This window comes from Cotesia glomerata, linkage group LG1, assembly GCF_020080835.1.
Source record: "Cotesia glomerata isolate CgM1 linkage group LG1, MPM_Cglom_v2.3, whole genome shotgun sequence".
Taxonomy (NCBI): Eukaryota; Metazoa; Arthropoda; class Insecta; order Hymenoptera; family Braconidae; genus Cotesia; species Cotesia glomerata.
The window spans coordinates 12,638,965-12,666,845 of record NC_058158.1 but is presented as its reverse complement, the minus strand read 5'-3'; the positions used below and the strand labels follow the sequence as shown (position 1 = coordinate 12,666,845).

The following is a 27,881-nucleotide window of genomic DNA, read 5'->3' as shown; positions in this document are numbered from 1 at the left end:
AACTTGAAAATTTTCAAGCCATTATGATTGAACTTGAAGAGTTCTTAAGGTACAATAAAGTGCAATAAAAGTATAGATAAGTGCCAGTTTTTATAGAAGCTTCATTGCTATGCCATAAGTTAACGTATATATTATTGTTGTTCAAATAACGAGGCACACTTTTCACAGCTACTTAACGCGCGTCCAATAAACATGAAATATCACGACAATAAAACATTTTGCGTGGTTAAGAGGGGAGTATTAACTCGCAGTTATAGCTTTATACCCACCAGTAATGAATTCGAATTTGAATTATCTAATAACAAATAAAAAAAAATCAAAACACTTTAAATCGTTGTTTGATGTGATAATTATACTTTTAAAAGAGCAATTAATGCTTTGAACTTGAAATTGCAACTGTTATAAACTAATTTATCATTACTTTGCAATGCAATATGATACATAACAGTCATTGTACATAAATGTTATTACTATTAAATTTTCCCGAGATAAAAAAATTAACTTAAATGAACTTAACTGCTATACTAAAACAATTGATTTAAGCTCATGTAAGTTCATTTTTTCGACTCGGTTTGACATAATTTTTTTTTTAAATAAAAAAAAAACAGTCAAAAATCTTACCTTGAATTCATTCTGCAAAAAAACGGGAACCATACAATCGATAACTTCATGTTTACATGAACGATAGCCTGAAATTAAAAAAAATATTGTTATTAGGATTCCTATTGCATAATTTATCTGATAAAAAATATTGCTTAATTTTGTTCATACTCTACAGTTTTGAAATGTTATCTTAACATTCAGGTTGAGAGAAGAAAAAAATATGCTTTAAAACTATAATCATCGTTCGTTGAGATTCACTAATTTTTAATGGTTAAAAAACTTACTGAAATTGTAAAATTAATTTATAATTTTATTCGTATGAATCCTTATAAAAAATTTAATAGTTGGTATCCGCAATAAGTTAAGTTCAACCCATCGATTTTAAACGCAAGGGTCATGGTTCATTTATATTAACTCAAATGTAAATAAGATAAAGTTAGTTAACATGAAAATATCTATAAAATACAAAGTATCAGCACAAATTGAATTAAAATAAGTATTACAAAGTCTACAAAATGATCATCCGGTAATTTGGTACTTCCTCAATAGGCAATAGGGTTTCTCATTCATATTGGCTAAGTGTGTTTATTAGCAAGACAATGGTTTGAACACTCGATGAGCAACACCTCGTAAACCATGCTTCGACGAGCGTATATTCCACTCTACACAATGTACATATCGCAGTACCAGAGTATACCATCACGGTTTTAACACAATAACGCACCTTTATTGACAATGTATATAGGGCTCTTGTGATAAAAGGATTCATATATTTTCAGACTACCAAAAAATATTTATACTTTTTACGGAATTTTAATTGTTTGTGTAACTTATAATATAAAATCATATATATTCTACTTCATTTATATGGAAGCTGAATATACTTCGGTATTTAGGACATATTCATTTTTTTAAAATCAAAGTTTAAGGCTACGAAAAAAATTTCAATATGTAACTCAAAAACAGAATCATCTATTTTCGGAAATGGTAAATTTTTACTCGACAATATTTTTAATTAAAATAAGTTATTAAATTACTACTTTTGAGTTTAATTTGCACTCAAACGTTACTTTGAACTAATTTTAGACATCTCGAATAAGGACTTCTCCCTGTGTTACTCGGAAAGAAATCATAACAATGTTCAAAAAATGTTTAAAAAATGTCTCAAAAGTGTTGAAAAAATGTATAAAAAAACGTAACAAAATTCTCAAAATTTATCGATCAATCCAGTCTCTGCATGTCTCAAAACATTCTCGATTTTTTGTTTGGTGTTCAAAAAATTTTCGTAATTGTATCATATTTTGATGTTACAAGCTGTGAACATTTTTTTAACAGTATTTTTTTGCATAGGGGGAGTTTAAAAATGTTTAGAATTGTCTATTTTAATAATTAAATAATTCCAACAATTTATTGAAAAATTCCATCCCTATAAAGTTAAAAAAACCACAAGTGCAAATTTTAATAACGTTATTTAAAAATAAATGTTTTTTCAGCCCTGATTTTTTAAATAAAACCAAAATATAATCAGATGTTCCACGGGTTTACAAATAATAATATTCCTATAAATAGAAAAAAAAATCTGTTCAGAAGATCAAACTATTGCAAAATTCTCAAAGAATGGTTTTATAACGTCATTAAATGTGTGAAGTGATGAAGTGCGAACAGAAATTAATTTAATTTACGCTAAATTAATTACTGTTATAATGTCACATATGCAATAACCAAATGAGTTATTACATCCGCTTCATATTTTATTTGCAAACTATTTTATTTTTTTTTTTAATGCGCTACACACATTCAATTTCGAAACTCACTTTTTAATTTGATGTTAATCAAATACGGGTAATATTATAAATTAAGAAAACAGGGCCGCAGTAACTTTTGATCCATAATTATTGAATTCTATTATTATGATAGATACGTCATCATGTTCATTAAAAAATTGATCAAATAATTTGATAATTTCATTACAATAAAAGTTCAGCTTCAGTTTTTTATTTTTGTAGATAATATTTTTTAAATTAACAAAATTGAAATAATAATTCAGGGAATGCATGTAATGCTTACCTTTGAGACGGGTTCACGCAACCATTCATTTACATGAGCAACTACAGGTTAATAATGGCGCAGCGTATCCGCTTTGGCAAAGAATTCGACGGCCGTCGCAAAGCACAAGAGAATAATAATGCAACACTGCGATTTCACCCTCGATCAATGCATGGAGTCGGTAAATGATTCAAAATATACATTCAAAATCAATATAATCTTTTTCTTACAATTTAATGCAACCATTTTATTTTTATGATCAAATTTATACACCCGATAAAGCTGACATTTAAAATCATATTTTTTCAATATTTTTACTCTGATTCTTTGTCTTTAATGTTCAAAAAAATTGATCACAATTCCATTTTTTGGAATCAAATTACTGCACTACTAGTTTGATTTTTTTTTTTATAGATTTAATTCAACAAAATTTCACACATTTAGTGTCAGTTCAGTATGACGAGAAACTTAGAACTGATCCATCAATAACTATAAACTTTCAAAATATAGGGGAAACAAATGAAATCAAGGACTTTGGACGATTGCTGTAAGTCCTTGGATTGGGATTAGTTCCAACGTGTGTTAGCAGGGAAAAAATTGGAGTATTATTTAGAAAAACTTCCAGTTACACACTCTGAGTTAAGTTGATAGAACCGGTTACATTCCTGTAGTTTTGTTTTTACCCCATATTTATACGGATGCTACAAAAAAGTAACCTAGATATTTTTGGTACATATGATCCAGTTTTTAAATGAAACTAATTTTGTTTACAAACAGTAAAAAATTAACAATAAATATTTAAAATATTCAATCATATTCTAAGTAAAAAATTTATAAACTAATAGATATTTTTAACAATTATATTTTTCGTCTGAAAAATTTTGATTCATTGAATAAATTCAATCTAAAATGAAAAAAAAGTATTTAAATATGAAAAAAATCTAGTTGAATAATTGAAGCTTTTTGATATTTTTAGAATTAATTTACGAAAATATTAATTTCATACTGTTAGTTATATACAATAATAATTTTGAAACTAACCAATTGATTTTTCATGGAAAATAGTGATACTGATTTTTTAATACTAAATGTTGATACCCACACTGATGAAAATATTCAGTTAAGCATTCAGTTGATACTTCTTAAAGAGAAAAAATCTTAAACCAAGAATATCATTAGATGTTTGATAATTTTAAACCAAGCAGAAAAATTATTGTTTTTGGTACAAGTGAATTTTACTTAATTCAAGAATTTTTATTATTAATTCAAAATGATGTTTTGGATTCAAGGTTTTTTGGCTTTAGTCAACTTAATTTTATCGGTATACAAAAAAACAAAGGTTTACGTGAACCAAGAAATTTTTATGCAAGACCTGAGTAGTTGTAGGACCAAAAAGAAATTATTTTAAGCTAATCGTGGCATCTGCTGTGTAACTCTTGAACTATTATTATTACTTAAATAAAAGTTAAGAAAAAATTACTTTATTTTATAGTTAACTCCGACAAAATTTGTTGAAAGAACTTTGAAAACTATTTTAGTTACTGCTAAACTGTACAGCCATATTATGACGTCCCACAATTATTGTATACTCCGGTCATTTTTCTCATGAATTTAATAGTAAATTTCAAAGAAAATTTCTTTCCATGTAATTTAACTTATTAAAGTATTACTTATTTATCTTTAAATCTAACTGTATAAAATGGAGAGCAAGAAATTTACAGAGATAAACGATTATGAAGAACTCCGGATGTATTCTTTTATTTACACAGCCTCTTAGTGTTTTCAAATTTCAGAAAAATAAAAAAAAGTGAACTATATTTACAGAAAAAATCTTTTTCTGTGGCAATACAAATGGTATTTGGGTCGGTCAAAAATCCTTTAAACGACCTTCATTGTAAAAGGCTTTAAAAATTGTTATGAAGGTCATATCTGTTTTCTAAACTTATTTCAAATCATTTGATTTTAGTAACACGTAAAATATTTATTGGATTAGTGTACTAGATTTTCCATAAAATATCATTTTTGTGGAATATTTATTTTTAAAACAAAAAAAAATTATTTTATACAATTAAAACGAATCACCTATATGCAATTATAAAAAAATAATTATATCATTAGAAGCTAATGTTTTCCTCAAAATTTTTAATTACTGGCGAACTATTTATAATTCTGTGACATGTGGCTACGAAAATGCTGAATTTATTTCTTGTAAAATTTAAATTTTATTAATATGTGACATTTAATACTTTATATACATAATACGACTAATAAAGTACTACTTTATAAACTATAAAAGTTTAGTAACTATTAATTTATGTCTTATAAAATACAGTAATTTTTTTTACATCTTAAATAAGCAATATTTTATGAATCATATCATTTTAGCATACGAATATATGAAATATTCTTTATAATACTTATTTTCATAAAGAAAAATCGGAATTGGTTGACCGCGCAGGCTAACCCTAGAACTTCCCGCTACGTTTGAATCTGAAGCGCCTTAAAATGTGTTTTTTGGTTCATATTTGAGCTTTTCAAGCTCAAAGCACCGATTTCACATTTTGAACTCTTCGAGCTTGATGAAAAGCTTGATGTTGATCAAAGATTGAGTATTTTTGCAACAGAGAGCTGTTACATTTCTCATTTTGCACCGACGGGACTAAAAATCTTTTTGTAGAGCGAAAAAATTGTTGAGAATGAACCTTAAAAAATGTGATAATTATTAATTATAATTAATTTAAATAAAGTACACAATTTTTAATATTATGAATTGAATTAAAACTTTATCAACAGTTTAAGAGTTTTTGAAACTTATCTATAAACATATACGATATTTATACAGAAGAAATAACTTTACTGTTTCTAGTAAATTTAAATAACAATCAATTTATGAAGTATGAATTATTATCATAGCTTTCAGAATCGCTTCATTTCATATTACGGTTCACATAATTTTCATAGTTCATCTGAACTGTATGATGGGTGGTTATTTCTTTACCCTGAAACATAAACATCGATCTATACGATTTTATTAGGCAAAGTACATATAATATATATGTGTAAGCTGTTTAAGAATATAGAAGAAAAATTTATTTTCAATATCATTTTCTTCTCTTTTGATACTTTGTATAATATAAATAAACAAATTAAATGTAGTTTAATTTTTTTTGTTTTTGTATTATATTTATTACGAAAAAATATGAAAAAATATTGCTCTATTTTCAAAAAATCTCATTGTAATTTAGCAACGATATCAGTTTAGCAACACTATAACACCCGACGGAATCGTGACATCTAAAAGTAGTTGGTAAAACATTTCTGTTTTTATATAGTTAAAACTGTTTGGAATTCAGTCTTAGCTTTTATATCATCAAACACGTAATTCTCATAAAAAAAAAAAAAACCTTACTTCACTCTCATATAAAAAACTATACTTCATTAATAATAATCTTAGTAAGATGGCTAAAGAAATATAAAAAAAAAATACTTTTTCACAACAATTTATTCTGAAGTATACATATTTCGAAATAGAAATTATCTAACAATCATAAGCCCATGATTCCATTTAATTTATACAGATTATTTTACGGATTTAAATTTGATTTCTTATAAGCGATTATTTATATCCTCTAGCCCTTTGAAAATTTTCGGAATATACGTCTCAAGAAAATAAAAAAAGTTAGTCAATTGAGATAAAATGTCTAAAAGCCTGCACCCGATGTTAAAATGAATTGGGATTATTTATACATTTGATCACGGAGAAGAAAAGTTTCACTTAATCCAAGGAAATTCCAAAGAAAACCTCAGTTGTATGGAAGAAAACAATTTTATAATTTTTGTTTTTCAAAGTATTTTATTGAATCATCAAAATTGGTCCTACATAACGAAAAATAATTTTTTTTGCAGTAGACAAAGGGAAAATGTTATTTTTTCCAAAACTGTATTTTGCACTGATAGTAAAACTTGCTTTACTAATAAGTTACAGTACAGAGGAAAAATGTTTTGTTAGAGGACTAATCTTTTTGATTAAAAAAAATATTGAAAAAAACGCAAATTTTTTTGGTTGAAGAAAATGTTCTATTCTCAAGAGAATTTCTTCTTACTCTAAAATAATTTTAGTCTTCCTAAAAATTTTCTTGGTTCAAATCAAATTTTTCTCCGTATACCTGTACCAAATTCAAATAATCTTTTTGAAACTACCCGACAGAGTAAAAAATCATTTCAAAATTGTAAATATTCACTATTTCGTAGTGAGAAGTATAGTTTTCATTGTATAAAAATATTTCCAAAATCTAGCACTTCATCATCACTAAAAATTTATTTCTCAGAATTTAATTAAAATAGTTCTTCACCAATAAGTCCTCAAAAGTCTCAATATTTTATTCTTACCAAAATTTTACAGACTCTCAAAATGTTGACAATTAAGATCTATTAGTCAAAACCTATAGAGGTCCAAAAATGTTCAATTCAGGTAACGACACTTTTAACAACTAATGAGGTGTTATAGTGAAAATTATCAATATTTATCCTTTTTTTCCAAAGACGTATTATAGTCGATGTCACAAATTCCATTTTACTTTCTTATGTTTATAAAGAATCCCTTTCAATTTTTTTATCTTGTAAAAATTATTCAAAATCATTGGGTGAATTTTATAGCTTTGGAAATTATTCATGATGTATTTCTAAACCACCGCCATTTTTAGGAAGTTAAGGAGGAAAAATTGAAGGGATGTTTACTAGGACTGAATGTAGCCGGAAATGTTACGGATTATAAATTTTCTCTCGTCGGTGGAGACGCCCTTTTCTCTATCCCCTTTTTTGCACACTGGATAACATTATAGTTTCCGACGTTCACATTCAAAGCCTAAAGAACGCATTATATACATATCTTTATACATACAGTGAAGAGATACAGAAAACATGCGAGTACAATTACAGGAAAGTTATTGTTGTAAATTACTCTTGAAAACTTCAACCCCTATACGTAGTTGGTCGTATATCAAAATATCATTGGCATTATATGCACTCTCTTGGACTAAAACATTATTCATGAATTCAGCTTGTTTTCTTTCAGGTTAAGCCGAGGAAAAGAAAATGAGTCTAGAAGACAAGGATGAGTTGAAGAAATTAAAAAAGGAGTAAAAATAAGTGTATAAAAAATAAAAAAATGAGATAAGAGCTCTGAAAGGACAGTGGGCGGAGTAGAGCTCTGTAATGAGCGCTCAAAGAAGGACCTGGAGAAAGGAAAAGGACGTGAAGAAAAAAGGAAGAGGAGGTTGGGAGCCATGAGGAAAACTCCTCGACGATTCTTACCTCTTGCCTCTAGCATTTCGCTGGATATGCGACGGTCGACGAATATATATATAAGGAGATATGTGCTCGTAAAAGCTTAAGCGAAGTTCTCGAAGAAAATACAGATTACGAATTACGAAGTAACCAAACTCCCCGACGGTCCATAGAATTTACTTGGAATCTAATTACACGTTAGATATATAGACGGAGGTAAAACTGCTTTTAGTTTAATCAAAATAATTCACGTCTCCGTATAAATTAAGAGAATAATTTATTGTCTGGATAATATAAGGATTAAAACTCATGAACCAAAAAAATCAATTTAAAGGGTTTCATCATCTTGAATCATAGCGAAAAATTCTTTAATCAAGAGTTTTTTTCTTGAATTTTTTATTAGTGAATGTAAATCTCAACTAGGGTGGTACAAAAAAACTGACTATTTTTTCCACTTCTTCAAAAGTATGTTAATTTTTCATGACTTGGGAGTTTTTTCAGAAAATTAGATCTATTAGAATTCTTTAAGGGGTCACTCAGTCTTTAAAATTTTTAGAACCGTCAAAAATTGAATTTTTCGTTTTTAATCACTCTTTTTTTGCGATTTTATCATTTTATGCGTTTAAAATTATATAACCTGAGAACATCAAGTTAATCTTTTTATTTCGAGAAGTAGCTCAAGATTTTTAATTATCTAAAATTCCTTAGATGTTTTCGAGTGACCAAAATTTAGAGTAATTTTATAGAATAAACACGAAAACTTGTAAAATTTTGAAAGAATCAAAAAATAAAAGATAAGTAAAATAATTACATATCTATCTTTTATTTTTATTCTGTCTTTGATTTCTATTCTTCAATATGCCAACTCTGAGGGAAAAAATTAAAAATTCTTCGCTATGATTATCATTCGAAAGTCAAAATGTTAATTTGAAATTATTAAAATATTTACAATTTGTTAAGTAAAAAATTGAAGAATAACGAAAAATAGGATTAAAAATAAAAAATACAATTTTTTATATTTTTAGAAATTTTTGAGTGACCATTCAAAATTTTTTATCAGTGCTATTTTACAAAGGTTTTTAAAAAACGACAAACTAAATTTTTTTTCAATTATAAAAAGACTAAAAAAATAGTCAGTTTTTTTGCACTACCCTTATTATCTTAACAATAAAATATTATTATGATTATTGTACCCATGCACCTAATTTATGATTATAATTCTGTTTATTTATCAAAATTTATGGGTGTGTCATAAAACTAAAACTGTATCAAATTTGAATCTTTTTAAAATTTAAATTCACCCTCTAGCCCGGATCATATTAATTATAAACAACTACCTCGTATTATATAAAGTTGAGGGTGACCGAACTTGTGGTTTGAATCCTTTCCCTCGCGACACATATATATTCCACCCCCGACAATAACTCCTCTATGTTGTTGGTAAATACATATAAAGGGACTGAACGACGAGGACGACGGGAGGGCGCGACTATAAAGTTCCTGTATTTAATTTACTGAATAATTGGAATCAAGCCGGCTCATTTGTGTCTGGAGCCGGTATTAGTTCCCTGGCGGCGCTCCTATATCTACATCAAAGGTATATATGATAACCCCGGTGCAATTTACAGAGAATAGCTATATGTGCACTTCAGTGCAGTGTACCTCTCATCCTACGCCATCTTTTGCAACGATTCATGAGATAGGTGGATAGTATGCGAACGCTTGATGAGGAGATTTCTGCGCCCTCGTAAAACCAACCCCCAGTCCGGAATTGTGCTCCTGAACATTGCAGATCAGCCCTTCAACCACTTCTCCCCTTTCTTCACATCAAGCGGGAGGGTTCAATCAAGATGCCGAGATAATGGGAGACTCTGTTTTCAGCTACACGAGAAAAGGGATTAATGGAAGACTACCAAGAAAAGACATATATATATATATATATATATATACCGTACAGTTTCTGAGTTTTATTTCAACTTAATTCAATGATTTTGTTCATGATTTAATTTCTTTTACAAAAATCTCTAATATAAGGAGCATGCATACATGCGAAAGTTAGATCTTCATTTGGAAAAAAGGGCTCAACTAGTGCTTATGAAAATGACTTTGTTTATAAAACAATAACATAATTGGTATAATTATCTAAGCTTTTAGTTTTGAACTATTCTAAGAGAAAACATAGTTTATTTCAAGAGAAATAATGTTTAAAAAAAAAAACGGATTTCTTGTTTTAAAAATTTACTCTCTTGATTTCTAAATTCTGGGGTTAAGATCTTTGTATTTCCGATGGATATATAACTATGGCGACTTGATTATTCAAAAGTATGTTATATATTATATTCAATTGATACATTCAAATGTTTTCATTAAAAATTAACCCTGATAGTTTTGAGACTATTTTATGAATGAAACACACTGATAAAATAATTTATTTAACTCATGAAAAAAATCTTGAACAAAGACAATTATTTTGAAGAATTTGATTGTATTATATCAAGCTAAAAAATTTTTGAACTAAGCAAAACGTATTTAAGCTAAATTTTCTTAGTTTTCGACAATTTTTCTACTTGATTTAAAATGATCTAATAATTCTTTAAAATGATTACCTTGAATCAAACAAATGTTTTTATTAATGTAGAAATTCTTCAATTTTTTGGATTCAGCAACATTTTAAGAGATGATATCATGCATTACAAGAGAGTAAAATTTCTAAATAGAAAATTTGCTGCTCATTAAAAACTATAATTTATTGATTTAAGAAATGATTACTTAAATTAAGAGAACCGAATATCTTAAAATAAATTCAAATCCTAAAGTATTATTGAGTCAAAGAATTTGTTGCATTGTATTTAACTCACTTAAAAAAGCGCAAACATATTTTAAAAAGAACAAAATGCAAGTTTGAGAAACAAAAATCAAAGAGGAACCAAACCTGGAGAAGCATCTAACGACTGGTACCAAGAATATCCATCTACATCTAAAAGAGTGGGGTAGAATTTTTAGTATACGCAGGCGCTAACAAGAAATCGATGGTCGTTGCTTACTGGTCTGTCCGCTTTGGATGAAAATCGTGGACAAAAACATCCAAACGGTGCAGGGTAGGGAGTATCAGAGGAATCTCCAGGCAATATATAGGTGTACAAGACTCGTTTTATATGAACGGAATGCACGATAAAATTTAAGGGCTGGATTCCTTCTTTAAAAGTTGAAAAGAATTTGGTGTAACCAAAATACCGAAATCTAAAGAGTTAGCTTCTTTCCAGGTTATGGGATTGTATTTCTTCCGCTTGAGCTGAAATTTTATTATATCGTATCAAGTATTTACGACTAATTGCATGAGAAAAATAAATTTAAATAAAAGTTTTTGGATTAAGTGCTTAATTAAAATGCACTCACTATAGATACCAGCGTAGCATTTGATAATGTGAGTGTTTTTTCATGACAAAAATTTTTATTGAAATATAAAAAAAACGGACGATAAGCTACAGGAAAATATTTACTGCCGTAGGGTAGATAATGGAGCTATAGCCGGCAACAAATGCAGGTAATAGTCCTGCAGATCAAAAAGCAGGTATACGGATATAGGGTCCTATAAATAATGGATTGTTGAGTAACAGACTGGCCACTATATGCACAGAAAGTAAATTACTCTGTTGTTGAAATGGATGATTGTCTATGTACAGCTTGTACATCAGGTAGCGTGAAGTACTGACAGCTATATACAACTGAGCATTTAAACATTTTGTAATATTTAATGGGCAAATCTTGGTATGACCGCATACTTATTTCACGCTACAAAATCGCCTTGTAATAATAAATGCCTTTTTCTGAAAATTGCACCAACTATTTTCTTTAGTCCATCTGACATGCCGCCAAAAAGAAGAAATATTTAATTTTTCAAATAACCCATCAAATTTTGATGTATGCATGTAATGTATGTACATAAAATATTTTTAATTTTATAGATTAGGAATTTAAATTGTGCGCTTCGCGCGCTTTAATTTTTCTACCAATAAGGAATCGGGGACCACATTTTTGCGATAATTCGATACTTGATTAACTTCACGCTTATTTTAATTTTATCTATTTTAATTTAAAGATATTGCAGCTCATATTAAAATATCTAATCACATTATATTATTAGATTTTTATGGAAGAAATAAGAATAAGAAAAGATAAAAAATTAAAAAATAAAAATTCATAACATCGTTGAAAAAGTTTTTGATCGAAAATAACATATTGATGCCACTAACTCCTTCTTCTATCGAAAATAGAAAACTTATATTCAAATCATTATTATTCATTCACAAAAAATATTTGTAATTATTTTTTATTTTATTATTTAATTAAATTGACTGGTTATAATTTATATTCATTAGTTAAAGTGAAGGATATAAATTCAATCAAGACCATATGTTAGTCAAGCATGTAGGATCAAATGGATTGGTCATCTTTTTCGAATGAAATATCGTTGAAGTACAATTATAGATGAATAAAGAAAAATATTCCGAAGATTGAAATGTCTAAAATTTCGAATTTTTAAGTGATAGAATTATGTTTCCATGGACTATTATTCTCGAAAAATCATATAAAACTTATACAAGAACGTAATAAAATATTTACGTTATTAAAATTTTTAATTAATCCAGTTCCACACAGAAAATTTGGGCAAGGTAGAAAAATTGCTAAAAAATAATAACTATCCGTCTGGCCTAATTCACACGATATTTAAGAATTACCAGAGAGATAAGAATATACAGGATAATAGACTGGAAATTAAAAAGTTTATTAGATTTCCCTTTATTAACTCAGTATCTAATCAAATTAACAAATGCTTTTATAAAACAAATATAAAACTGGTGTTTTATAATTTAGTGAAATTGAATTCCATCTACATGAGGTTAATAAAGATAAAGTTGATAAATGGGAACAGTCTCAAGTAATTTACAAAATACCATGTGAGTGTGGAAAATTCTACATAGGACAAACTAAACAAAAATTAAAGAAAAGGATAGATCAACATAGATATGATTGTAAACCGATTAATATACTGAAAACAAACTCTACTGCGTTAGCTGAACACCATTTTAACACCGGACTATGGAGGGTAGAGGTACTTCTACCCTCCATACACCGGACACAGGACACAATTTCAAATTTGACATGGCAACTATTTTGGACATTGAGGATAATTGGTTTAAAAGAAACATTAGTGAAATGATGCATATAAAAAGAAATAATACGATTAACTTAAGAACAGATACAAATAATTTAAGTAGCATTTATAATGACATTTTAAAAATGACAACTAGAATTTGAATAACAAAGAGTAATTAGATATCCTAGATGGCGCGGTGGTAGGACTATAGCATAGCCATAACACAAGAACTGGGTGGGTAGTATTACAGCTGATGTCATTGTGGATGTACTGTACTATTCTGTGACAATTGGTAGAAAGTTAAATTGTTATAAAAATTTTTGTTAATTTCATAATATGCGTACTAATAATTTATATGTTTCAACAATAATATATTTTAAACTGTGAACTAGTATGATTGTACTATAAAAAAAATTTTTCGACATATATTGTTGTATATAAAGGTTATAATTTTTTATGTTTATTTGTAGTTGCTGAGGAAGTCCTAATAAAAGGACGAAACGTTCAACTAAAATCAACACGTAGTTTGAGATTATTTGTCCTGAATTCCTGTGATCTATTTTAGTTATTTATTATTTTTCTGGACGTGAGCAAGATTTTAAAAATTAATCCAAAGATTCTTTAGACTGTCTATTTTCAAATTCTATTTGCTCGTCAACCAAATTTCTATACGACTATTAACTGCTGAAATGTTAATGTATTCAAATAGAATCTAACACGTATATTTGTAAACATCGATATCACTTTAGTACTTGATTTATATTTAATTACAGATGGGTTTCGAATTTCGAAAAATTGAATAAATTTTATCATTATAAAATGTTGTATTTTTGTTACACAATAAAAATCCCGAAATACCCGTTCCAAATGTCAATAATTATTTTAATTTGCTACCATTCGATTTTAAATTTGCTTTAATGTGAAAAAAATATTTTTTGCATCAAAACTATGCACTGTTCTATATTTTAATTAAAATTTTCTCCAGATTATGGTCCATAGATTGTTGTAAAATTTTTTTAGTGCATTCTCATCAATCCGTATGATAAATTTGAATTTATATATCAACCAGTAGAACATCTAGTAAAATATTTTTAAAAAAGATCTGACACATTTTAATCTAGCTCTAAAAATTCACCAACTTTCGAAATGTGCCCTTTGATATATACCTATATGTTCAGTATCCAAGACGATCAATACCCGATTGCAACGCCACTCGGTACTTCCAAAAACCCAATGAAGCTTGTGACCAAAAAGGTTTCCGTCGGTACACATAGAGTACCTAACTAATCTTTAAGAGTTTCGAGTAGAAAGTATCAGTTCTTCCTTACCATCAAAGGACTTCGCTGCTGTCACAGCTGTAGAGCAGAAGATAAGTGTCCTGCAGGTAATGAGAAGATTTTGGTCCAACAGAAGATCATATTACATCGATTGTATATTGTTATCTTATACAGTTATAATTTCATTAGTTTAGTTGAATAAAAATGTTATCTTCATGATAATTGACTAATGACTATAAAACACTTCATTTTTTTCAGTAGTCCAATTCTTTTCATGACATCAATAAATTTAAGTGTTTAATCTCGAATAAATAGAAGTAATATTGATAGAGTGCATTAAGTATTTGAGTAATGAAAGTTTAAGGAGGAAATAATACCATTAAGCGTTGAAATTATTAATGAACGAAACTATTATTCATGAGCAAGTTGTGTCATTAAAATCAAATATCTGTAGGTAACTGACATCTTATCGCTTAAGTCTCTCATAAACTTTTGTTACCGTTTAGATTTATGAATGATAAAAGGTGTGAATTGTAACAATAAAACGTGTTTATTTGTGATCAAAATCTTATGTAAGTACAATTCATACATTTATTATGTTAACACTAGTTATAGAAAACGGTAATTTGCGGTTAAGTATCAACAACTGTTGTAGATAAAACTGGGTTTTACTGTATCATAAAATATTGGTGATTTTCAAATATTTAATAGTATTCCCGAAATTTTCATATGAAGGTAACTTGTTACTTTCAAACAATAACCATTTTCAATTTTTTATTTTCACTTTTTTATGAAAAAAAAAAAACTCATTACATCTTAAAATAACGAAATTTTAAGAGTGTCTAGATCGCAATTACTCTTTAAATTTAATTCATGCAATTCAAAATTTTTTAACCCTATATGATGTTCCCTTTAGGCATGGAATTTTATCATCAATTAGAATGCAACGACAATAATTACTAAACACTGTGATGCAATTAAATTCATTCAAGGGTCATCGAAATTGAGCTTCAAAGTCTCATAAAAAATATAAGAGCTATAGCAAATTTTCCGAAGATAAAAATTGGCACTGCTAAAAAAACGTATCCATGTGTTTGCCCATCACCACATTCACCCGGGATGCGTGCGCACTTTTCCATGATGGCCGCAGTATTCCTCCTGGAATATCCGGTTATCGTCGACGTCAACTGGGCGGAGAAAGAGCTCAGATAGTTCGAGGGCAAACCGGTCGGAAACAGGAAGGGATGAATGACTATGTTAACGGGATGCTATTGGCAGAATTTCCATGGGGCGAGGCTGTTTAATCTGGGTGATCATGATTACGGCCATCATGGATTCCAATATGGTTGATCGAGTTCTTATCAAGAGATCTTTCAGTTTGCGGGATCTCGATTGCCAAAATTTAGCTGTGATGAAGTTAAACATGCTCACAGTTTATCAGTGATCAAATTAAGCACTTTCTTGACCAAGGTGACACCTTCATAAATCTGAAATACTGTGCATACATTCTGAGTGGGCTCAACTTGAATTCAATGTTCGTTTAAAATTCACAAACTTCATAGGAACTGTTATGAAGATGACTAAGTTCAAAAAGCATTAACTTCAGGACATGGGATGCATGAATTTGTAAATCATAATTTGGTAAAATTCATTCAGATGAAGAAATGAATTAAATTCGAACATTTGGAATAAGACACGAATTTCTCGTATGGTAATTCATTATGATCGTATTCATTTTGTTTTACTAACAACAATGTCGACTTGAAATCTATCAATTCTGAATAGACTAGCGAACTAAACTTGAAACAAAAAGTTCAAGCGTGTATACAAAAAATTATCATGCGAAATATCAATTGTAAGTCACGTTTAACAAGTATACGCAGTAGAAAAATGTGCAAAACATAATTATTTCAGATCTGAAATAAAGGAGTTCGCGCGCTCCAACCTATGGCATATGCGTGCGCACACTTATTGCCCTTGATGATCATTGTGGGCTTAAAACACATCGATAAGCTTCAATAAAAATTACTCTCAAGTACCATAATAAACTGTAATACATCATAATAATGTAATGAACGTTTCAGCTTTTTATTTTGAGTTTAAAGTCTGATTGAACCATTTTTATGATTACCCGCGGGTAATGTCGCGACATAGACATATGTTACATCAAAACGGTATATATGGATAAACAAAATTATACAGATTAAAATACAAACTATCGACCAAATAATCGTAGATCATTTGTCAGTCTGTTTTTAGCATTTAATTAAATAATGGTTTAATGTAGAAAAAAAATAAAAATAACTAAAATTTTCTGAATACAAGCAATATATTAATCACTAGGGTGTATAAAAAAAACGGTCATAAAATATAGTCAGGGAGTGCAAAAATAAACACCCGGTAACAGATACAGCTCTTAATCTTGTTATTATGAGGTCACGAATCAGAATTTTCTATTTTCTATTTCAACAATTAACATATAAAAAATATTTTTAAACCTTACAATTTTATATCTTATCAGACAAGCGATTTACAAGCTACCCCGATTCATGTTTTGTAGAAAATTGAACTTTCCATTCGGGGTCAAAGTTAGGCATACCCTAAATTGTTGGTTTTTCTTTCATCTTTTAAACGAAAAGAATTTCTTCATTATATATTATTGAAATAAATCAGATCACTTGATTTAAATATAATTAAAAATAATTTTAGGGATCATTCTGGTTTGTAACTTTTGAAAAAATTATTTTTTTTTGTTTTACATTATTCGAAAGTACACATATCCAAAAGTATTGTGATAAAATTTCCAAATAATCGGACCACTGTAACTATATATTATTTTACGAGGTTCACGTGGATTTTCGAATGAAAGAAAATCAAATTTTCAAATAGGCTGAAGAGATTTTGTATGGGTGCTAGCATCGCTAATTGACTTTAGGTAAAATTTTCTTTTATTAAAAAAACTTTAAACGTATTTATCTCAAACTATGATTTTTTGGCTTACATAAATGATATCTCCGGAACCACTGACCCGATCTGAATAAAATTTGAACCACATATTCTGCATAGTAGTAGCTATGGCACGAATTACAACCAAATCAAAATTTTGATTTTTACTATTTTTTTGGGAGTAATAACTGGAGAAAAAAATGATTTTTAAGTTTTTTTTTTTTTTTTAATCTCAGCCATTTTGTTTTTTTATCAATAATTATTAATCTCCGTAGTTTTTGCCATAGCTACTTATGTATTAAAGGTATATGGAGAAAAAAAAAACAGCACTGATTACTATTTTGTACAATACTCAGTACTGTTTTGGAAGAAAATGAGGTTAAAATGTTTGGGACAGTAGAGAGTGCACATAGCATGCTATGTAAAAACTACTGACTACTGTCTACACATTACTGTTGTGAACTGGCACTAACCAGTCATGTCTCATACAGCACTCTCTACTGTCTATAAATATTTTCCTAATGTTTGTCCACTGATGAAGAATTTAACTTGATTCAAAACAAAGAATCTTGAATCAAGAATACCATTTTGAAGAAAATAATTTTCTTGAGTCAAAAGGAAAAATTCTTGAATTAAGAATAATTTCTTGGCTTAAGAATTTTTTCTCTTAACTCAAGAAAATGATTTCCTTCAAAATGGTACTCTTGGTTCAAGATCTTTTTTCTTGATTCAAGTTAAATTTTTTATCAGTGTATAAAACATTAATCATTGCTTTTTTATTTTCCCGATGTATTATTATTTTTATTATTATGAGTTTTACTTGTATACCGTTTTCTGGTTTTTACAAGGCTAATTGTCTCAGCTTCTCCGCATATAGTCTTTTTCAACTCTTTATTATCAACATATGCTCCGCTCTATATTATCAACACAATCTTTCAACTCTTTTATTATCAACATATTCTCTGCTCTTTTTATAATCAATATGTTCTCCACTTTTTATTATCAACATATTCTCGGCTTTTTATAATCAACATATCATTTCGCACATAATTCTATTCTCAATGCGGCTGTGGACCGACTTGTGCTTTCTGTACTGTATTTACCCTATTCCTCACCCCTTTCTATCGGTTGTTGGAATAGTGGCGATGGAGAAACCACAGAGAAAACCCATGCCAGTACAGTCGGCTACCGGAACGATCTCCGACGGTTGATGTTGGAACTATTCGAACAATCGTCGGGGCTCGAACCCTCGCCTCACGACATGATGCACGAACGAACTAACGGGATAATGACTTAGTCCGCTCAGCGATCATGCCGCTTTATTTTCTCGATGTATATAATTTTAGTTTTTGTGTTTTAGATGAGCAGTTATCGAGTTATGATTTACGTCAACGGGATACCAACTTTTGGAAGAGCTTCATTTACCCGCTGTTTATTCATATAAAAAATATAAAAAAAAATTAGGATGACGGTTGATCCTAAAGGCCACCCCTGCAACTTCCCGCTCATTTTGTACTTAAGCGCTCAAAATTACACATTACGTTTTTGAGCTCTTCAAGCTCAAAATATGATTCTTGTATCATTTTGAACTCTTTAAGCTCAAAACTCTCATAGCAGTTTAATAAAACACAACTTTTTGAATTTTCAAACCGCAATAACTTTTAAATGAATGAACAGATTTTCACGCGGTTGGCAGCATTCGACGCAGTTTTCGAAGCCTCATAAAGAATCTTTGAGTATGAATTAATCGAAATAGAAATTTCGGATTGATTCCGAAAAAACACTTTTTTCGGTTTTCTTTCTACGACGATAACTCACGAACGAATCAACCGATTTTGAGCGGACTGGTGGCGATCGACGTAGTTTTTTTATGTTAAGAGCTAATTAGATTTTGGAATCGATCGGTAGGGCCGTTTGAAAGTTATTGAAAAAAAACCACATTTCAAAAAATTTTTTTTTGTAGTTTTTTTGAGATTTCTCAAAATCTACTGCTTCGAATCGCTCTAAATGGTATTCAAAATCTAAGTTTGGTCAAGCCCTTTTGAATGGCACCCACTGCGATGAAATCGGTCGAGTCGTTCAAAAGTTATGAGAGGTTTACATACGGCCACACACACACTCACACACACACACACACACACACACACACACACACAGACATCACCGCGGAAACATTCGGGGAGGCTTCCTAGGACCTCAAAACGTCAACATCCGTTGAAAACTCGATTTTCGAAAAACGGGGTAAAACCAATAACTTCCCGATTTTTAAAAATTTTCAATTTTCTTAGCAGGAAGTTAAAAAAATTAAATTAGATATTTTTTGTGATATTCAAGAATGTATGTGTTGAGCTAAATAAAGTTGACATCAATATCAATAATAGTTTCTGTGTAAAAAAATAATAAATATTTGCTTTTTTTCGAGCGCCGGAACCAGAAATGATCCCTTAAATTCCAATTCAATAATTAGAACTGCTAATTATTAACAAATAACAATTTAATTTTAATTACAACACACATTTTCTGCTAGTACTGAAATTCGTATTTATATAAAAATATAAAAATATTTACATTCAACTCGACATTGTTTTTAGTCGATGAAGCCACAGTTATTACTATTGAAGTTTATCTTACTTAAATTAAGAAAAAATTGATCTAAAACTATTAACTATAAAAACCAACAAGTTACAAAAAGCTGGAACACTCAAACTTATGTGAATAAGAATTTTTCACACTCAAAGAATTTTTTTTTTTTTAGTTTCTTAATTGAATAATATAGATATATTTTCACTAGATTATTCATGTTTACGTTTAAAACTATGAGGATAGAACATTATCAAAATTAATTGACTTCAATGACCACATTCAAAATTTTGTTCACTGTATTCATCAAAATTTTTATATGCAAATTTAATCTCATTGCTCTAATACTTTTCTTATTTGAAAATAAAATTGAAAACCGTTTGCATATAAAATTAAAAACTAAAAAAAAATTATTAAACGCCTAAACGTAAAATAATTTTAAGAAAATAGGAATTTTTAAAGATGAAAGAGTAGTTAGTCTAATTTTATTAAAAATTTGTTTACAAAGTCTCTAAATCTGAAACAGTGAAAATCACTGGAAATTAGTGTACACAGTAAAAAATTTCGCGTCATTGCGTCAAAAAATTTTGCATTAAAAATTTTTATGTTAAATTTTTAACACTTGTTTGTGTTGATTTAACAGAATAAATGTTAAATTTACACATAAAAGTGTTAAATATTTAACACAAAAATTTTTAACTCTAAGATTTTTGACGCAATGACGCAAAATTTTTTACTGTGTATATACACTATTTCACAGTTATAAGTACACCACTTAGTATACTTATAACTGTGAAAAATCACTGTTTCAGATTGAGAGAGAAAGAAGCTTTTCGAAATAGTTTCAGTGAATGTTCGTACTGTAAATAATGATAAATACACATATAAAATTTCATAAAATCTATATTTTGTTATGCATTTGTCCATTTTTTCAAATTTTCCATGAAATTTTATAATTTTTTTCCAGCGAGAGACTGGCTCATTACTTCCAACCCCTTAAAAATCCTTTTTAATTAATTCATGCGCGGTTATTCGCTTAATCAAAATCATATTCATAAACTACACTATAACATACCTCTTATTCCTCAAATTATGTTGACACTTGATTTTACTGCTCATACCCGTGACTCATAATTAACCATAAAAATATTAACTGTCTCACTAAGATATTTACAGCTTGATTAATAAATAATCTAAATCACGTCTTTGCAATCAACAATCACTTTAATTAAATTTATTAATCAACAAACAATTACAATACGCTTTCACACAACTTTTAATATCTTAGTCAATTAATTTAAGCTAAGTTTTTACGAAATTTATTCTTACATCTTGCACTAATAAATTTTTTAAAATCATTGTTTCATAAAAGTTCACTAATTTTGGCATACAGTTCATAGTATAATCATATTAACAATTCTAACTTTGTAGTAAATTTTCGGTCATGCAAAATTTTTACTGTACTTAAATTATTTCTTCATCATTTTTTACGAAAAAAATTGTTACAGTGATTTTTATTTTTATTCAAAAAAATCTTTCACTCACTAGCCAAATAAGGGCGATTATGGGATTAAATGAGATAGGGTGCGTACGTGCCGGCAACAATGTGCCCGATAGATAGTTTCTGAATGCATAGCAATACAAGAGGATAAGGATTGTGAAAAGACGCTCATGGTATTATATCTTAATAGTACACGGGAAGCACTGAATCACTTGGTAAGCGCCTGCGACGGCGCATAACACCCTCCAGTAGCTTTAAAAAACCTCGAGATGCGCCGTCTCCACTACCCCCTCGCGATATACACTCAACTCGTTTTATCTTACTTTATCTATCCCACTCTGACGCTTTCAACCTCCCACGCTTCCATTCGCAGTCTTCCATTCGAATTCGTTTCGCGAATTTGTTCCGCCAGTCGCGTTTGCGAACACCTTTATAAGACCAATCTCTTCTGGCTAACAACTCCCCACTTTTTGTATAATATCGCGTTGCTTGCCCCACTACGTTATCAAGCGAGTCTACTCATCCTATACTAGCTCTAGTATGTATAATACCTCTACCACCACTGTACTGTACGTGAGATAGTACTACCACTACTCAACGTATGCCGTAAGGTAGAAGATACCTACTCGTCACATATCATATGGAGGACTATAGTAAGATAATACTACTGCCAGATGCCGATAAATATATTCAAATATTTTGTATTTTAAGGAAGGTTTTGTGCAATGTCAAGTTCAAAATAAGTTATTATTTTGATGATTCATAAATGTATATTGTTGTGAATAATTACAGATTCGAAGATCTTTGAAAACGAGTAGAGGATTTGGTATTGAGAGAAGAATGAATTAAATTTGTGAAATTATTAATAGTAAAATAATAAATTACCAAATTATAATCAATTTTTCAATAAAAGTATCCATTAAAATAATTAAATTAAATAAATTATACATTATTTTTATACTGAAAAATTGAATCTAATGATTAATATAAATATTTTCTATTAACAAATTATATTTAATAATTAATGGAATTAATATCCAATAAAAAATTTAATTTAATGCTCAATGAAAATACTAATGCATTTAAAAATTTAATGAATTCTTTGCTTTGATAAAAAAAAAAATTATTGGGTCATAAACTTTTCTACTTGATTTAAAACAATCAAATTTTCCAAAATGACTTTCGTGATCCAAGATTTTATTTTCTTCGAAAAAGTTAATTTTTCTATTACACGCATTTTGAAAAAATAAAATAATAATTTTTTCATTTTCACACGGATTGAAAGCAACAATGTTCTTTTTTTTTTCTTTTTCAAAATTCGGTTAATAGTGTATTACGAGGCAGAAATTTGTTTCTTTAATTTTTAAAAAATAATTATTATAACTTATAATATTCCTCTTACTGATGTACAATTACATTAGAGACTGAGATCTTCTACTATACTTTTTAGCAGTAGTTCTTAGATTTAAATTGAAGGGAATATAGTTTCGAATAGTAATAATGTATACCGAGGGAGCAGTCCCTAGGTTATGTCGCTATAGAATGTTAGGTAGAGTTTATAAACACTTACATAAATGGATTGTATTTTATATTAAACGGATTTATTGGAAGTAGTTGAGATAGTTTCTTTTATGTATTTAGGAGCTGCGTTCCCACAAAACTAGGTATAATACTTTAACAGTTTTTGGAGTAAAAATAGTCTTTAGATATTTTACAAGGCCAAATTTGTCTGAATCGATGGAATAAAATTTCCAAATCCAATTTTACGATAATATTTTGTCTGAAGGATGAACGATGTGGAAAAATTGATAAAGACTTTTGATAGAAAATGAAACATACGTTTTTAAGCTTGAAAAACTCCAAAATTTGTATACTGAACATGAATATAGGTAATATTAATTCTTAAACAATAATCGTAAAGCTTTCAAGGCTAACTCAAATTTTTTACATCGTTCTTTGTAAAATACACAAGATCAAAACTCAAATTAAGGTTATATATATTATTTTTTCAAATGATGAATTTTTGGGTCATTATTTTAAAAGATCCATTGGGCTAAATTTTTTCAATATTATTATGTTACCGCACTGTAAATTATTATTCAAAATTTTCTCGCTTTCAAATAACTAAATTTTCACTTATTTTGCTTTTATTGCCCTAAGATACTCCATAAGGAAATGTTCTCTTTCAAATTTCTGTTCTAAATGTTTCATCTTTCGGGAGTTTTAAAAAATATAATTCCACACATTTTATTCCTTTCCACTTTAACTTACTTTATTTTATTCAATGACAAACCAAATAAAATCCTAAAGATAGTTCAAAGGTCTTTTTGTGAAAAAACGTTTCAACAGCCACTATTGGGTTTCAATTCACGACAGTCGAGAGTATGTAATTTGTTTTTTTTAATTTTTATCTAATTTCTGATTGAGTCGAACAATTTGAAATAAATCACATTAACAAAAAATCATAATATTTTTAAATTAAAGTTTAGAACTTGCACAAGTATAAAAGAGAACTTTTTTGTAAAAATAACATTAATTTAAAAAAAAAAATTTGTGTTAACGTTATAGCAGATTTCAATCATTTTCTGATCATATATGAAAATTTTACTTCCATTGTATTTACTAAAAATAAATGTGTGCTTAAATTTTATTCTCAAACATATATTGGCTCTCATGTATATATGCTATAGTGGTATAAAAAAAAAATTCTCGACACATTCTCAAGTTATATGTAGCAATATAGCGTGGGAGCCGCACCTTGCACTTCAAGAGGTCAAGTAAATGTTGAAATGACCCACCTCAATCGGCTCGTTCTCGCGATTCACTCGATTATAAACATAAAACTCTTTTACACGTGATTCGTGATGGCCTCTTCAAAATTGATGGGAAAGATTCTTTTATACAAAGTCAAGATTAGTACCGATTTCTCTAACAAGTAATTCGTCGTTTTACCCTCTATCTTTCTTTTTTTTTTCTTTTTTTTCATGTAGGTTTATTATATGAAGTGTACGAGTCGTACAGTTTATTTACCAAAAAACTTTTATAAAATCTATTGAAAAATCTACTACAAGTTTTTACTAAGAAATTATAGTAGTGTTAAAATAATTATTACAGTTATTTGATCTAATATATATTTTATTATTGTTCAAAAGTGTGATAATTAATAAACGTAAATCTCTCAATTTCGAAGAGATATAATTTTTTCAATAATCCAAGACCTTAAGCTTGTATGATCTTCACATACAGATGTAAGGTACGCTATTCCAAATAAAAATTGAAAAGTCCCCATCAATCCTACATAGGCTAAAAATTTAATCAAGGGCAAGTTTTCTACACTGATAAAAAAATTGACTTGACTCAAGACCCGAACTCTTGAACCAAGAATAACATTTTGAAGAAAATGATTTTCTTGATTCAAGAGAATAAATTCTTGAGCTAAGAAATTATTCTGGGTCTAAAAAAATTTTCTTGAGTCAGAATTTATTCTCTTGACTCAAGAAAATCATTTTCTTCAAAATGGAATTCTTGGTTCAAGAGTTTGGCTCTTGAGTCAACTCAATTTTTTTATCAGTGTAGCAAACGGTAAGTTTTATCATAAAAATAGGTGAGACCAAAATTGTAGATTAAGCAACTATCTCCAAAAATGTTCTTCATACTTTTCTTCTATGAATCGTGATTTCTAAGATATAGTGATTGTAAAAGTTGAAGTACTCATATTATATTATAATTATATTTTTATCAATCATGAAGAAAAAAAACTTTTTTAAATAGTTATTTCCGGTACAAATATGTAGCGTGAAAAAATTTGGTGAATTTGGATTGACAAAACGAGTCTAAGATAATAAGGTCGCACTACCAAGAATTCACCGTTAATACATAAATTAGTGCCATCAACTTTGCTCAAAATTTTTTACCAAGCACTGTTCTAAATTATTGTATTTCAGACATAAATCATTCATCAAGCTGTTTACTTCAATTTAAAATATTTAATATGTCCGTAGATATTTAGACTGCAGATAAAATATTGATGTACACACCATTTGTAATTCGTAATTTTTTTAATTTCCCATAATTCACAAAATTTTCTCTCTCAACACCAAAATCACTACTTATTCTTACTCGACAATAATATTTCGATTGAAAAAATTATAAAAATTAGATTAGAAAACTAAAAAAATCTCATCAATCTTAAAAGGCTATCAACGGCTTATTAAATTTTTTGATACACAAGAAATCACAAAAGAAAGATGAAAAAGAATCTTTTGAATGTACATATATGGAATATTTTTACCCGAGCCCTTCAGTAAAACTCAGAATCGAATCGATCGGCAAGCAGCGGTGATATATATACATTATGGGCTGTGCCCGGGCTTCAACGCAACACACTATTAGCGCGTGTGCACATTTTTGTAGCATCCCTTTCTTGGTACACAACACAGGCATCTGTACTCGACAACATACAACACATAAAATGACCTCTAATGTACTTTTTATATTGAACAATAAAAATCTATATTAAAATAAATATAATAATAATAATACGATATTGACATTAATAAAGATGTTGTCGAGATCAAATCAGTAATTACTACCTAAATAATGTATTACCGCATTAAGGATGTGTTTAACTTCCACTAAACATTAGATACAGTAAGTTAGTGAATAGATTTGGTAGTAGTAGGTTTGAATATACATTTAGAAGCATTACGGGAATCCTACGACGGCCTAGAGTCGTTGTTATATTTATCGAGATACTCAAATACATTTTATGATCTATTAAACACTACGTCAAAACGTTTCATACCGGCCCAAAGCAATACAGTAAAAACCTTTGCAGTGACGGTTAATCTTTAAAGTATACCAAATACACAAACAAACTTTCATCTCATGTCATATCGCGATGAGTGATTGAATTTAATGAGCCAATAGCTGTCGAATAAAAATAATCATCGTAAAACATATTTTTATTAACTAATTACTCTTCACAACTCATTTTAGTCGAAACTGCTCATAACTGCTCGAATGAGACATCGTTTATTTAATTTACTACTGTATAACAATAATTATTGTACAAATCGATGGTTTACGAACGCAGCCAGACAAATAAAAAGAAAAATATATATTATTTCAAGAAGAAGAAATATATTTTTTTCCTATCAAAAAATTTTATTCAAAAGTTGGAAATAATTTAATAAATTAGAATTACTCTTGGACAAATATTTTTTATTTGTTCGGGATACCGAAAATATTACATATTCTTATTATATTTATAATACGTGCTACAGAAAGAAATATTTCTTTAGTCTGATGGTTAGCGCTCTCGCACTTTTTTGTGAGAACACGGTTCAAATATAGTTCGAATTCTATTGCTAGTTATTTTTTCATTGTTTTTATTTTATTCAGAAATTTATTTTTAAAAATCAAAAAATGTTTTTCTGTAGCTGAATAGTTCTAGATGAATCATTTCCTAGACCAAAGAATTTTGTGCTTTTAAGTCAAAAAGTTGCTTAAATTAATTTTAAAATAAACATTTTCCATTAGAAATAATATTAATTTTGTAAATAATGAAAGGAAAATTTCGGTTTACAAAAGATTTCATGAAAACAAAAATTTTGTTCATTATTAACGAAAACATATTTTTTAAAAACTATTTCTCAAAAATGATAACTTTAATTTTCTAAGGCACAAATGTTCGAAACATTTAATTAAATACTTTTTATACTCAACGCAAAAGTATTTTGACTTTTTGATTAATGTTTTGATATTTGAGCAATAATTGGTGTTGAAAGAACGGATTAAACATAAATACAATTATTAAAAACAATTAAATGCGAAGCATTTTAGTTTATAATGTAAAACTCCTTTTTATTAAAAGTTTTTAACTATTCCTTTATTTTTGCACATCAATAGAATATGTTTTGAATCAAGTTTAAAATTTCGTCTCGAATAATAATTCTGTCCAAACACATTTCTTACAATTTACCGAAACTAATTTTTAAACAGGCCCAAAACGTTTGCGTTCGACACCTTCGTTTATTGTTTGAACGAGTAATTAGAATACGTGCAAACAACCTGTTTAATACCGTTAACTCATAAGTTTGTATACATAATGTATTAGACTTGACCAAGAAATTAAAACAAACGGACATCCGACGGATAACGTTTACTTGTCGACCTTCCACCTGTCAATTAACACCAAAAATCTTAGTTACACATAACATATATCACTTTTGCTATCATTATTAACTAATCAAAAACTTGTTTTTCTCACAGAAAAAAATCACTTTTGTTTCAAGGATTTCAATTGATAACATCAAACATCACATTTTTTAATTTTATATTACACAATAAATTTTCTTCTTATCTTCAAGAGACAAGCAAAGTACAGAATCATGTCAAAAATGTCGGACCTCATCACAGTTTCAATTTTTTCAAACCCGAACACTTTAAAGGCTTCATAAGCTCTGAGGTTTTCGTTAACCAC

At 28.5% G+C, this 27,881-nt stretch overlaps 1 protein-coding gene across 3 annotated transcripts in view; it reads right to left on the bottom strand.

The window, feature by feature from the left end:
* The window catches only part of LOC123261332 (homeobox protein abdominal-B-like), a 99,620-nt gene extending 77,839 nt beyond the window's left edge, over positions 1–21,781 (bottom strand). For 2 of the 3 annotated variants that reach the window (XM_044722933.1, XM_044722945.1), the window contains exons 1-2: positions 20,972–21,781; positions 622–689 (exon numbers count right to left, since the gene is read on the bottom strand). The gene's annotated coding sequence lies outside the window, so the exon portion shown is untranslated. Of the gene's footprint in view, positions 1–621; positions 690–2,670; positions 2,817–20,971 lie in introns of those variants that run through there. The other variant, XM_044722940.1, reaches the window with a different exon arrangement.
* Positions 21,782–27,881: the final 6,100 nt, after the last annotated feature.